Source organism: Rattus norvegicus, chromosome 11 (assembly GCF_036323735.1).
Source record: "Rattus norvegicus strain BN/NHsdMcwi chromosome 11, GRCr8, whole genome shotgun sequence".
Classification (NCBI taxonomy): domain Eukaryota; kingdom Metazoa; phylum Chordata; class Mammalia; order Rodentia; family Muridae; genus Rattus; species Rattus norvegicus.
The window spans coordinates 29,371,249-29,386,429 of record NC_086029.1 but is presented as its reverse complement, the minus strand read 5'-3'; the positions used below and the strand labels follow the sequence as shown (position 1 = coordinate 29,386,429).

The following is a 15,181-nucleotide window of genomic DNA, read 5'->3' as shown; positions in this document are numbered from 1 at the left end:
TAAGCTAAAACATAAACTCTCCCAATGAAATGTGTCCATGGTACACTGGAAACATTACTGTTAGAGAGTTAATCAGCTATTTTCTGGTTGGATTTCGAACCTACTTGTGGGAGGAAGTCATGCTATGTACTTTAAATGTTGTCAAAATTGCATGCTTCATGATGGTGTAGGTTCAAGGGGGTGAGCCTACCTCTGTTGTTTTGCTAAATGAGCGTGCTATAAAAATGTCTTCCTTGTATTTTTGTTTGTACTTAAAAATTAATACTAGTCTCAGATGCCTTTGTTTGCAGCCAGTAACCACTAGTTTAGATGCTATAACTGTCAAGAGTGAAGAGAATCAATGACTGCTGAGGGCTCAGCTCTAAACAGGGCACATATATCACCACCTCAAAGGATCGGGGAACATCAAAGTGAGGGAAGAAAATTGATTAGACCTGAAGGAAAGGATGAAGGGCTGTGAAATGTGGTCTTCTAGACCTGACATGGCTTCTTCACCCATGAATCCACATTATCCATAGATACATGTGAGTTGGACTCAAGAGCATTCTGCCTTGCCCAGTGAAGGGGCTTAACGTGTTCTAGGCTTCCATGAGGAGCTGTGAACTGCTAAAGGTTGCTGGAGAAAGGTAAGTCATTATTTTTCAATGGTACATTGCTTTCAGTCAAGTAAATAGCCCTGGCCTACACTTAAATGGACAACCTTAATCAAATGCAGTGAAGCACACATACACCACACATACACACCCACACACACCCACACACCCCCCCCCCCACACACACACACACACACACACACACACAAAGGTCATCAAAGTAGGAGGGGTAATTATAGGGGATAAGGAGTTCAGTAGGAGAGAAAGGGGGATATGAAATTATAAAGAGAGGAGAATATGATCAAAGAATTTAATGTAAAAGGATGTAATTATAAAAATAATAAAAATAAGCATATCACTCTGTTAGTATAGCATTATTAGAGTCACTTTTACATGAATATTAGCTTTAGTAAAAACACTGATCTTTTAAGAGAAAAGTGGAATTGATATACTTCTAAATAAATATGCACTGTATTTAATAGCAAATATAATTCTTTAATGAACACGTAAGTCAAGCTTGATTTTAAAGTTCTATTAGAAAGGCAGTATATAATTATATAAAAAAATTGTACATTATTCTTACCTTGTCTCCAGAGTGTTGGACTGACTCCAAGAAAAGCATCCATTGGCTATTGCTATTAAGTTTCGTCTTCCTATCATCATGAGCAATCTAAAGAGATGTCCTGGGGAAAAGAAAAGTTGATTTAGAAGTTCAGAATTGACACTCATCCAAAAACTTCCCATGGGTAATAGTAACTCTGATTTTATCAGATTGTTAATGATAGAACCTGGTCTGTCTGTCTCGTTTATCTTCAAAACAAACCAAAAGCAAAAATCATATTCTCCTGAATAAAAATCCCTTTAAAAATACACCTCCTGCCTAGCACGCTGAGAACGAATGGCAAGGAGAATTTACAGAACAGCCCTGCCACGGTTATTTCTGGAGAACATCTGACTCTGACACTTCCTTTTTCTACCATTCTTAGAGAAACTACGGTACCCACATCAGTTCAATGCACGTACTATTCATTTCCACAGGAATAAAATTCAGGCAGCATATAGTATCCTCAGGAAAGTGACCCCATATGGCTACAAAAGCCATCACAGCAATACATCGGGAAGCATTACTGCTTCCATTAACGCTAACATAACAGAAAATGAAATATGTGCTTTCTGAAGCATAGTCTATACAGACATCACACCCACTGTGCTCCCTACTGAAGTAGTCACTGCATCACACCGGTCCTGCTGATCGTTATAACTAGCACATCAGAGGCTTGGGGATAGCCTCTGGATTCAGGACAGGAGCATCTAGCAATTGCTAAGATGATATCACACACACACACACACACACACACAAACACACACACAAACACACACATACATAAGCACACACACACAGACACACAGACATACACAGACACACACATACACACAGACACACACACACAGACACACAGACATACACAGACACACACATACACACACATACACAGACACAGACACACACACACAGACACACACAGACACACAGAAACACACACAGACATACACACAGACAAACACACAGACACACACATACACAGACATACACACACAGACACAGAGACACACACACACACAGACACACACAGACACACAGACATACACAGACACACACATATACACACAGACACACAGACATACACAGACACACACATACACACACATATACACACAGACACACAGACATACACAGACACACACATACACACACATTTACACACAGACACACAGACATACACACACACACACACACGCATGCATGTAACCTTGTTCCAGAGCTGCCATGTGAAGTCATGATGTGCAACTTCAAAGAAGTAAATTCAGGTCGTCTCTGGTGGACACAGTCGTGGGTGAATGAATGAGTATCAGGAACAGGTGCCTCACTGAGTTTTATTTTAACCTGGTCTCTTCTTCCATTTATCTGTGAGAAATCCTCACTATTGACTAGAGAAATGGGCTTAGACATGGTTTTTAGGATGGAATGAACATAGAAAGTGAGCTGAATGGGTCAAACGTTCCATTCACCCCAAGAAATGCATTATAGAAGAGCAGACTTAGTCTTAGCATCTCAGAGGCCAAGAAGAGCTTCTGAAAATGTGTCTTCATAAAATGCGTGAGAAATCTTTCTTCTCAGTAGAAGTGGAGAACATAAGAAAGTGAAAAGCATACCTTTGGTTTTGCTTCTCAACCAATTCAAATGGGTTGGATGTGATCGGGGTATAGTAAGGCAAGGTGACCCACATGCAGTAGTCATGGACCATCCAAGTACAGTGATGTATGCTTGCTTACATGAATTCAAAGTCTCTATTTTACAACTGATAGAAGTACAAAGAAAGCAGTTGGAGAGGTGGCTCAGAGGTCTGTTCTTTCAGAGGTCCTGAGTTCAAGTCCCATCAACCACATGGTGGCTCCCAACCATCTGTAATAGGATCTGATGCTCTCTTCTGGTGTGTCTCAAGACAACGACAGGGTACTCCCATACATAAATAAATCTTTTTTTTAAAGTACTACGAAATGAAAACATGATAGCTCATACTAGAGCAAAGAGGAGGTAAGTTGACTAAAAACGAACGACCAGCTGGGCTGAAGGTTTGTGCCTCTACTCCCTGTACTTGGTGGTGGAGGAGGTGGTGGTTGAAACAGGAATATTGCTACATGTTATTAAACTAGACAGTGAGAGTCTGTCTCAAAAAAAGGAAGGAAGGAAGATGGACAGAAAGAAAAAAAGGAAGAAAGAAGAAGGAAAGAAAGAAAGAAAGAAAGAAAGAAAGAAAGAAAGAAAGAAAGAAAGAAAGAAAGGGTTCTCACTTTAACATTTTAGTTATTCTATAATTCTGTCAATTGATTTTTAAAGCTTTAGTTACATATGGACACTTTTCAGTATTATGTCAGGCTCTTGACACATTCGTACATCTTTGCCTATGTCACATCTGTCCATGGAGATCTCATTATTTTTATTTCATTTTACATTTTACAGTAGAACACACTGTTGGGTATAGTTTTCATTTTTCTTTTCTTTTTTCAGTGAATTGCATGAAAATATTTGCCCTAGAGTCAGCATTTGAACACACCTTCCTGGCTTCTGTTGCTGTCTGAGAGGGTTAGGTGATGTCGCTAGGATGAAGGATGCTTTGAGATTAACGGCTTTACCTACTTTACTTTTTCCTCTTTTCTTCGGCCATCGAGCCTACAGGCTGCAGTGTGCTGCCATGGCATCTTCACCATTACTCAGGGCTAAACCTCTGGAAGCACAAACCCAAATCAACTCTTTTGTTAGAGGTTGCCTTGGTCACATGGCTTAAGCACAGCAACAAAAACGCAACCAATATGCTTCTTGATTAGCTTTTCTTTTTATTCCCTGCTTGATGTGTGAATGATGCCAGCTTAGTTCATCATCCCTGAAGTCTCCCTATAAGATGTCATATTCTGATGTCCTTGCTGGCGAGAAATCACTTGGATTCTGCTGCTTTTCAAATATCTCCTGCAAGCTGCAAAACCCTTATGTCTTACTATGCGTCTTCTAAGCCATTCTTCCCCTCAACTTTTCCACCCAACTGAAAACTGATCTTCTGTCTACTTTCCAAGTACCAATTCCTGCACCTTTCTAAAGTTGCCTTTCAAAGAGCATGTCCTTGGTGACAATTCCTTTGACCATACTTGTCCAGCCCATGGCAGTATTTGTAGTAAGCTCAACTCCATCCCTCTCTTGACAGTTATATTATGCTATGGTGATGTGGTTATACATCTATCTATGGTGTTTATATTTTTGTTCTTTAAGATATAGTCTCATATTTCCCAGGCTGGTCTTGAACTCAGAGATCTTGAACTGCTTTTGATTCTTTTGCTTTCACTTCACAATGCTGAGTTTATAGGCATGGGCCATCATGGTTGATGTTGGCTCTGGTGACTGAACCCATAGCTTTAGCACTAAGCAAGTACTTCTTCCTACATATGCAAACCCTATTTAAATTAATGCCTTACCTCCTACATCATGGTGCAAGCCCTGAGGGGCTGAGAAGCAGACTGAGGGATCTCATTTTAATCATGCACAATCAAGACCTCATTGCCAGCAAAAGAGCCAACAGAGTATTTTTCATTTAGTGTGGTATTAGAAAGGGCCTGCTTGAATAATAATGCAGTTTAAAGCTTCTAAATACAGTTTGTGAAGAAGTAGTTTCCAAACTAAATCCTTCTTAAATTGTGTAGTGTTATGGGCAAGAACATAAGTGATCTTTATAATAAAATGATATTTATGAAGGTTTCAGCAAATTACCTGAATATTAATATGATGAGTAGAGACATACTGTATAATTTTATCTTTCCACACAGGAATGAACGGAGTCAGAAAGTTAACTTGAAATGAGAAGACCATCTTAATGTTTTAAAACTGAATTTCTTCTTAAATGATAACTACAGATAAATCCATCAAATATTCACATTCTTAAGTATGTACAAATTCAGTTCATAGAACAAGACCAAGCTGCATAAACTTAAAATTGTTACCAATGCCATACGATGAAATTCATTAAATAGAAACTAAAGTTAGAAAATGTGAGAAGCTCACATTCTTGCCTAATTCAAACCCACAGCAACTTTATCTGAAAGCCTTCATTGGCCATGCGAATAATTTCTTTCCTTTGCACTTAAGAGGGAAAGAATTACCATTTCTATGTAGTTTGTGTGTGTGTGCGTGCGTGTGTGCATGTGTGTTTGTGTGTGTGTGTGTGTGTGTGTGTGTGTATGTGTGAGCATGTATGTGCTCTTCATTGAAAGCATTCCCATAAGAAATGGGAAAATGTAAAAATGAACACTGCATCATTTTAGTGCAGAACTGACACGTGATAGTGACCCAGAAGATAAAAATATTCATGGTGGAATCCGTACTTTCAGAAAGATGATGAATTTACATGGATGTTCAATATAAGAAGGTACCTCAGCACAAAACTTTATTCTTTCTTTTTTTGTACAAAAGAAAGAAAATGTTGAATGTATTCTTCATTTCTTCATTGTTTTCTACCAGAGACAATTTGGGGAACTTGTTTAAATTCATTCAACCTTATTTCTTTTCTTGGACAGCAGCACAATCCTTCTTCTTTGTCCGGTTTCCACAGGAAGTACAGACGATGCATTATAAAAAGCCGCTTGAGAAATTCATAGACACTATGGACACTTCTGCTCATAGAAGCAGCAGTTCAACTCCAAAGACGTATAATTTGTTGAGAACAGGTCTACATAGCCTTGGTTAGCTAACAAGAAGACCAGGATGACCTTAAATTCCAGAGATTTGCTGGCCTTTAGCTCCAAAATTCTGGGATTAAAGATGTGCCCAGCATTCCCTGAAATGGACAGTCAGATGTGGTGATTCATGGTCGTGATCTTGCTGCGTAGGGGGCTAAGGTGAGGGGAGGGGACTGTCAGGAGACCTGTGTCACCTTATCTCAGACATGCAACAAGAGAGCAGACGTTACTCATTCAGAAAAGAGTAAAAGAGGATTTTATGTAAGTTAAGACCTGGGATATAAATTGTAGATAAATTTATGGTGATATTTTAGGAAGCCGACATGAACTCTGAGTAGGGTAAAGGGAATGAATGTCCCACATGCACCGACCCCTAACAACAAAAACAGCAGCAAAATTAAAACCTCTGCCATGTTAATAATAGTACAAAAACCATGTTGCTTTTCATATTTGAAATTACATTCCCTCAGCCACTGTAATTTAAAATATGCATTCCTTCATTTTCAAATAAACATTTGAGGAAAACCCTCCTTCAGAAACATTACTTGCTCCAGAAAACTGTACTGTGGTTTTTAAAAATAGTCACGAGGCCAGCAAAGCTCTCCCTGCTCAGTCAGTGAGTGCAGACTTTGGACAAGACGCAAAGAAGAAACACACAAAGAAGTTCTGTGACTACATAAACTGATCATAATTTGGGGGGAAGAGCAGAATAGTAAAATATTGCCATGGTTTTAAGTGGCTTTCCATGAAATGCTTCAGCCATAACAAAATAATGACTGTAAGCTGTCCATCAAACACATGTGTTACATAATAAATAATAACAGATTTGATTCCCTGTAATATATGCATAGACAGTAATAAAGTCTACAAATGGCCTCTAGACATGCTATTTTATTTATGTTGGTTTTATAGTCATATGTTATTAAAGAAAAGTTCTTTCTATTTGGTGCAGTGAGCTTGTTCTTATCCCACAGGTCACGTATTAGCCTTGCGACTGTTTCAAATGACGATTTACGGAATTTAGTAAACTATGAAGGTTGGTATTTAGAGAAATTGAAGGTAAAATGTCTACAAATTCTCCCAATTCTGGATTGTCATTTGTTATTGAAGAGCCTAGGTTAAAATTAAAACAAACGAACAAACAACGACTTTCACTAAAAGCATATTAATTCAACTAATTGGTTAAATCACATTCCAAGTTTCTTGCATGACTGAAAATACCCCAGACTGGCCAGAGCTATTACTGAAAGAAGTGGGAAAAGGCTACCTGCATCAAGTGATGATTTGCATAATTTAAAATCCGCATTACTAATGCTTCTACTCTGACATTCCGAGTCAATGAAATCCATATGAGATCTGTTACAGATTACATGGTTTCTGGTTTTGCCATATTCGGAATTGCTATTAATTCATTTCGTTACTGGGAACTGAACTTACTGCTCCCTGCACACTAGGCATGCTCAAACTAAGACTCTTAGAGTTCCTGACCCTGACTTTAAATCCTTTCCTCTTAGTTTAACATCATGAATACCCTGAGGTTTCTGTAGTGATTTCTCTTCTAAAGAGTTTTCACATTTATCTCAACTACAGCCAAAAGAAGTTTTAAAAGCATCCAGGGATAAAGATAATAGAGAAGGAATAGGCCATGGAAGAGGTCATTGAAGAGACTGTGACTTCTCAAATAACTCATATGGACGAGCCGATTGCTGCTTGTTTTCTGAACTCTCGTACGTTCTGGACTCCATAGCATCTAACTTAGCAGCATCTCCGTCTGTCATTAGCAAGTTAAAAGCAAGATATAAATCTTAAAGAAATCTAGGAATGCAAGATCAATATATCACTTTAAAAATAAGATCCATAAGGCAGTGTTAACAAAATAAAGTGTTGCTTTGCTTGGTTTTTCCAAGTGCAAAGTGCATTTTACACTCACCGGCTATTCCTTGAGCTATTAAACTGGCATTTGATAAAAGAACTTTGAAATAATACAAAGCAATGAGCAGCTATGTGACTGGAGTGGCAGTGCTCCCCTACCACACCATAGGTTATCTCATCAAGACCTCAGCACCAGGTATAGAAACCTTCTCTTTGAGTTGCTGGTCTGTAGAGTCTGAGAGAAGGCCAAACAATAGAGGCTCTTATTACTGCCCTTGAAGAATAAGTAAGAAACTATTGCTGAAGACACTTCAAGGTTGGAACACAGGTATTGGAGAAATTGATCTGGCTCTGGTATGGAGCCTCCTGCCTGACGACTAGCTCTTTCAGTACTGAAGGAGCTAAGCAAGGCATCGACGGATGAAAGCAATCTGTACTCCTATCCACTCCTATGAATAAGAACAACGACCAATAAATATAGCAAGACATTCCCAACGTTGCAATAAGGACAATTATGTCTTGACAATAATCCACAGCTATCAACATTGGTTATTCATAGAGCCGCTCACTAAAGTAAAAAAAGAAAAAGAAAAGAAAGAAAAACTACCATTTTAGCCATAAAGGTGACAAGAAAATAGCATATTAATGCTGTCATTTGATTAGAACAAGAAATGGTAACTTGGGTTAAAACTTGTGTGAGAGGAGAGTAGGGAATAAGAAAGGAACTATTGGCAGCTAGAAGGACTGCAAACGTTGCCTACCAATATCAATATGTAACAGAACATACACACACACACACACACACACACATACACACACACACACACACAGAGAGAGAGAGAGAGAGAGAGAGAGAGAGAGAGAGAGAGAGAGAGAGAGGGAGGAGTGGGAGTATACATACAAATAGTCTTATAAAGACCCAAATGCAATAGATCATCGTTGCCACTGAGCTCTTAACCTCTTAACCTCTTAACATGATTTGCCCGTGGTCCAGATACAGCTCTAGTGTTTTTATTGTAAAACGATTATTTTGCTAAGGCAGCGTTCCCATTCCGAAGCAATGTTTTCTGAAGACTAATGCAGTAATGCAATAAATGGAGCCATCAGGTTAAAAGGGAAAACAAAGCCTTATATTGGTTTAAAATGGTTTAGGAAAAAGAAAAATAAAAGCTTTTTAATGATAAACAATAAAAGGATCAAAAAATGGCAGGTTTTCCCCTAAGGATTGTTTGAAAATTGAAATAAAAGCAAGGAGAAAAGCAGAGCAATAACCATATTTCATATTATCCAAATGAATCCTAGAAAAATGTATGAAAGGTAAAATGAATAATGACGTACTCGTAGTTAAATTTCTTAGTGATAAATGGCTTTACAATTCTAAGTTCAGATACTGCTTGCTGCTTGGTTCGTCACAAGGTGCTCAAATCGTTAGGAGAAGTGAGTAAAATGAATTAGGACTGAGACACACAAAGTTACCTACCTTTGGATTTGGCTTTTCAGGTTCTCAATACCAGAGAATAAAAGAGTGAGTAAAGGGCCAGTAAAAAAAAAGGCCAGTAAATCTGATAATAGATACAATAATCCCAGTGGATGACATCAGACCTGGGAATAGCATTTTTCCCAGGTAGATTATAACCTATCACCTGAGAGAACCCCAAGGATGAGGAGAGAGTCCACGGGCTAGAGGGATGGCACAGCAGTTGAGCCCACCTACTGCTCTTACAGAGTTAGGGTTCATTTCCTATCACCAACATGGCTGTCTCCAGCCCTCTGTCATTCCATCCCAGAGAATGACATGCTGTCTTCTGGCTTTCTTAGGCTCTGCACCCAAGTGCTATGTAGACATAAATGCAGGCAAAATGTTCATACATATAATATAAAATATACATATAAAAATGAAAATAAAATAAAGAGAATCCCAGAGGGGCAATACTCATTAGAGTTCTGGAAACCATGGTTCTGGAAAGAAAGAAAAATTAAATAAAACTTTCCTCAGGGAGCTGCTTTAGACATAGAGATTGAGTCCCTCTGCAAAGAGAGAAATCACTGTAAGGGACAATGTCCCATCCTTAGAGGAAAGGAAAATCCTCAGGTCCAAAAATGTCTGTCCTTAAAACTGATGCTCCCTAGATTTCCTCTATCAAAGTTCCAGTTAAATAACTACAGGTGGTCAGCAAGGCACTTTCAGTAACTTTTAAAGTGACAATCAAAAATGTTAAAATTTTTTCATTATTGAATGAAGTTTCTAGCTTCATTCTCTAGCTTAATCAATGACCCTAGACTCAGTACAAAGTGACTTTATGTAGAAATCAGTCCGTGTGAATTTCCCCAAACCATAGGACTTACTCTTTTTCTGTCTCATCTTTGAAAACTGAGTATCATGGAATAACATTGGGTATCATAAAAAGGGGGGGCATTTTTGGCCCATTAAATTTCCAGCTAATTTCTGTACCAATGAGATACCTTGGTGTGCTTATAGTATATAACAACTGTCAGAATAAGGGTAACTAGAACTGTGGGCCTTTCTCTGACCTAGTTCAAAGGATGAAGCATTCTAAAGAAGACGTTAACAACTGGATTTTACTTCCGATTCTTTGTTAAGGATACACGCATGTTGTAATGATACATTTTCAGGATGGATACTAGAACAGTGAAAATGTAACAAAACCATTATTTTTCTACATTTCCTCAGCCTGGATGGCGCTACAAAGACAAGGTTATTTCCCTCTGCAAAATGCAAAAAGGCTGCTGTGTTTAAAAGTTTCCTTCCAGTAAGATAAAAGGATACCATAACCTTTTAAAAACAAGGAGAAGCCCTAAGTTTGAATTATCAGTAGCTGGAACTTTATCCTCAGGTTTCTTTAGTTTTCCTGTGGCACTGTTCATATAATCTCCAGGCTTGCAACCCTAGACTCTTTCTCTTTTAACTGCCTCTTTGACCACCAGATTTCTCCCTACATCTATTCTTTTAGTTTTTTACAACATTCTTAATACAAACCCATCAGCATGTTGTTTGGGGATTTATTTTCTTATCAGTCTGTGTGTCTGTGTCTGTATGCTAGGTATATGTTGGTATGTGCAGGGAGGGGGGGTCAGAGTATGTGGGATCCTCTGACAGTGGAGAAAGGGTTGGTTGTGAGATACCTAATGTGGTTGCTAGGGACTGAATTGAGGTCCTTGAACAGACAGGACTACTATCTAGTCATCTCTCCAGCTCCTCTTCCTTTTCTCCTCCTCCTCTCCTGCTTCCTCCTCCTCTTCTTCAAATAGGCTAAAGATCTACCCCCCTTGAAACATTCCATGGCAGAATGGCTTTCCCAAAGCAATGCGTAGTCATGGCCTCCCAAGTTCATCTTTCCTCATGTGTATAAACGGGTAGTAGATATACCCACTCATACCACATGCCCTGATTCTAAATGATAACATGGAGTGTCTTCCTTTATTGCTCCCCCACATTATTTTTTTTGAGACAGTGCCTCTCTTTGAACCTGGCACTTAATTAGTGACTATGTTAGCTGGCCTCCAATTACCCAGAATCCCCCTGTTGTATGGCACTGCGATTTTCAGCACATTTCACCACATCTTGCTTTTGTCTCTGTGTGGTGTAGATCCAAGTTCAGGTCATTAAGCTTGCACAGCAAACACTTTACCCCTGAACCATGTCCATGGCCCAACTTCTGTCCGTTGGTGGGACAGGGTTATAGAGGTTAGTTCAATAGTTAGTGTAATTTTATTTTAACCTTGCATTTTCAACTTTCTTTTGAAATATGTGCCTTCTAGGATATATTGATTTCAGATTAAACTCGTGATATAAGAAATTCAGCATTTCCAGATACCAGATCCTCTGATCCAACCAAAAAAACAGGGAGAGAGCCTTGTGATATTGTTGAGTCATAAACTATAACATTCATCAGTGTAGAAAGATTATAGAAGATTAATCTTTCAGTTAACAGCTTTACCACCCCTGACCCCCTCCAAAAAAAGAAAGATTGCTGGGTCTTCAGATCTCAGGCAGGAGTTGTAGGAGAGTAAAACATAGAGTGGGTCAGAATTAGCATATGAAAGAAAACAGTTGTTGAGAATTGCCAACTCCAGCACCCAGGCTGATTGATGCATAACAGGACTTGTACTTATTAATAAATAAATAAAAGCATTGAACAAATAAGATAGAAAGATCTCAATCTACTGGTCATTCTGGAATTCTGGTGAATTCTGGACCTTTTCTCCAAATCGGCCAACTTCCAGTCTTAGAAAAAACTTATTATTATTTCAACTGAATAAAGTGTCTTCTTCTCTAGTATCATGTTTTCCTGTCCACTTTCTTACTCTGGGACTCAAGAACTTGAGATACCCCACTGTGTTCCCAGAGAGCCTGAACACTCATCTGTAACATGGAAACAGTATTGCTGTAGCTTTGACTGTTATACATCGTCAAGCCTTAGAGACTGGCAAAGCAGAACTTGTGTCCTCAGGGCCTGGACAGGTCTGAGTCAGATAGAGCCCCAGGGCTGAGAAAGGAAGTGGGCATGAGCCCCTACACCTTATTCAGAAACTATCTCCAACTGAAACCCTTGCTACATTTTCCCAAAGAACTCCCACAAATCACTGGTAAGGGTAGGCCCCGAGTTCCTGGGTAGAGAGTCAAAACAAAGTGAACACAAGGACATTTTTGGAGTTTCCTTGCCCAATAAGACTCTGTGAGGCCGTATTTAACATTAATCTTACAGGTCCTTTGTATACATATCATGGCTTGGAGGTTCAGGTTATTATGGGATTCTGTGTACACATGTGCATGTCTCTGTGTCTATATGTGTTTCCTGAGATTTTTCTTTGACTCTATTTTATCCTATTGAGGCATTATTATTATTATTATTATTATTATTATCATCATCATTATTTTATTACTATTATCATTGTTTTATGAAGAAGAAAAAGAAGAGGAAGAGGAAGAAGAAGATGACGATGATGATGATGATAGATGCTTATTTTCTAATCCCATGAGAGATGGAGAGGGGGGGGTGTACATTTGGGTGAGTGGTAAAATGGGAAAGAACTGGGAGGAGCTGGAGGAAGGAAACTGTAATTGGAATATACTCTATTAAATTTTGTTTTCAAAATAATAGAAAAAAACAAAAACCTCATGCTCTCTGTAGAAGGACTAAGGGCTTTTGAGAAAGCAGCAGCAGTAGAAAGAAGCCACTGAAAGAGAAGAGCATTAAGCAGTAACACCTATAATAATTTATGAATCCTTTTGGGAGGCCACAAGCTGAATTCACTCTTATTTTTTCAAATCATCTAAGAGAAATGGTAACCTATCTCCCAAAACTAGCTGCAGTGTGCATGGGATTGTCTCAGGGTCATGTGTGACCAGTCATTGGCACTGCCAAGGTTTGAACCTTGCACATCTAGATTCAGAACTGACCTTGATCTCAATTTGTTTAATATTTTTATAATGCTGATTATTTTTTATGGCTCCGCGTTCAAATATAAATAGCCTCTTAGTCCACATTGTATGTTTGTAAGTCTAAAAAAAATGTTCTGTGATGGAGAGAAGGTCTTAAGATGGAAGGGCCAAAACTAGAGAAACTGATGATACTAGACACAGCTGCTCTGGGTGCAAGCAAGAGACTGGCCGGGACTGATGCCCAAAGAAACCCCAGTGTCTCTGTCTCTGTCTCTGTCTCTGTCTTTCTCTGTCTGTCTCTGTCTGTCTCTGTCTCTGTCTCTCTGCCTCTCTCCTCTCTCTCTCTCTCTCTCTCTCTCTCTCTCTCTCTCTCTCTCTCTCTCTCTCTCTCTGAAAAACTAACTTCCCATCATTTACCATATACTGAATTCAGGTCTCAGAAGAGGAAGATAAACTGCTAGGCTTGACAGTACAAAGCATCTTGAAAGTTTTCCAGGTCTTCTCTGGCTTCCCAACTTCCTGTGACAGGTGGCCAGCCATGTCCAGGCATGTAGCAAACAACAGCACACATAACGTTAGTGTTAACATGTGCTTTTCGTGTTGTTGTTGGAATACCAATCCAGCTTAAATCCTGACTATCTCTAAGATTGCCACAGCTTCTCCAAGGAAAGCTGCCTTGTACTTCCTCACCAATGCTATACAAATATTTTTTAGGTCTATGTCAATATTTCTTTATTCATTTTATAGTAATATAATCTAATTTTTCTGAATGATTTTAATCACTCAATGAGTATTTGTTGAGCAATTACCAGGTACCAGGTGCGGTCTGGGCTCTCTGAATCAAGTACTGTCCGTCTGCTATCACAGACTGCCCATGAGTTAAATCCTTGTTCAACTGATCAACTAAGAGCAGACAGACTCAAGGAGCTTAATAGCCAATAAATAATCATAACAACAAATAATACCCTAAATTCTTTTAGAAAGAAATGATACGTAGAAGAATATACAAAGTAGGAAACATTGGCATTCGGCTGCATCTCAGATCTGGAACTTCTAGAATGTTAATTAGAAAGATGTTAATCAGCAGCCGCAGAAGCAGCAGCATTTTCTGCTTTAATTTCTTCATCCAGGCTATAAGTAGATTGTAATCTCCCCTGTGACACAAACTTAGATTTATTGATTGCCCTTAAAACCTTCAAAGACAAGTTGAACTTAAGCATTACAAATGTCATGTTTTTACTGAAGAGAAAGATACCAAGAGAGATCCACCATATGAGAGTGAATGTTCTCCAGATGCCTCTGTCTCAGTCCTGTGCCATACAGGGCTTTCTTCCTTTGACTTTTATTCTCTAGATTTTGATGGATGGGTAAATGGAGGTTAAGGTGTCAGAACTGAAAGGGTAAAGGACGGGTTCAGAATTTTTCAGTTTGGAAACTTGTAGTAACACAAAACGTGGAAAATTGCCTTAGAATAAACTAAGCAGAATTCATATTAAAGTTGATGTTTCTGTTGCCTCTCAAAAATCAGACACTCTTTTAAAATCTCTCCTCTCTCCTCTCTCTCTCTCTCTCTCTCTCTCTCTCTCTCTCTCTCTCTCTCTCTCACACACACACACACACACACACACACACACACACACAGGCACAGGCACAGGCACACTCACACAGGCACAGTATTCATTATGCCAAACTATATTTTTTAGTCATTTTATCCTGAAAACTTCCCAAACTCTCTTTGTTTCATGGCTGATTATGGTCAATTCATCAAGCTCTTTTGATGCAGGACGAACTCATCATGATAAATGTGTTTTCCTGCCAAACTATTAGTTAAGCAAAACACGACATGATAAAAAGAATCATGTATTCTTCACATTTTCTTTTCTTTCCTTGAAAAAAAAAGTCTGTTTACATTCTAAAAACAAAATCAACATTCATTCATAAACAAAACCAGACCCTCCTCCTCTTTGCCAGTTTGATTTTCTATCATCTCAAGAGTTAAAACAGATTTCTACAAAATGATCACAGGTAT

At 38.7% G+C, this 15,181-nt stretch overlaps 1 long non-coding RNA gene across 13 annotated transcripts in view; it reads right to left on the bottom strand.

The window, feature by feature from the left end:
• LOC103693508 (uncharacterized) overlaps window positions 1–15,181 on the bottom strand; it is a 490,050-nt gene that overhangs the window by 399,410 nt on the left and 75,459 nt on the right. For 12 of the 13 annotated variants that reach the window (XR_010056223.1, XR_005491062.2, XR_010056221.1 and 9 more), the window contains exon 2: window positions 1,177–1,276. This is a non-coding gene — a long non-coding RNA (uncharacterized LOC103693508). Of the gene's footprint in view, window positions 1–1,176; window positions 15,173–15,181 lie in introns of those variants that run through there. The other variant, XR_010056217.1, reaches the window with a different exon arrangement.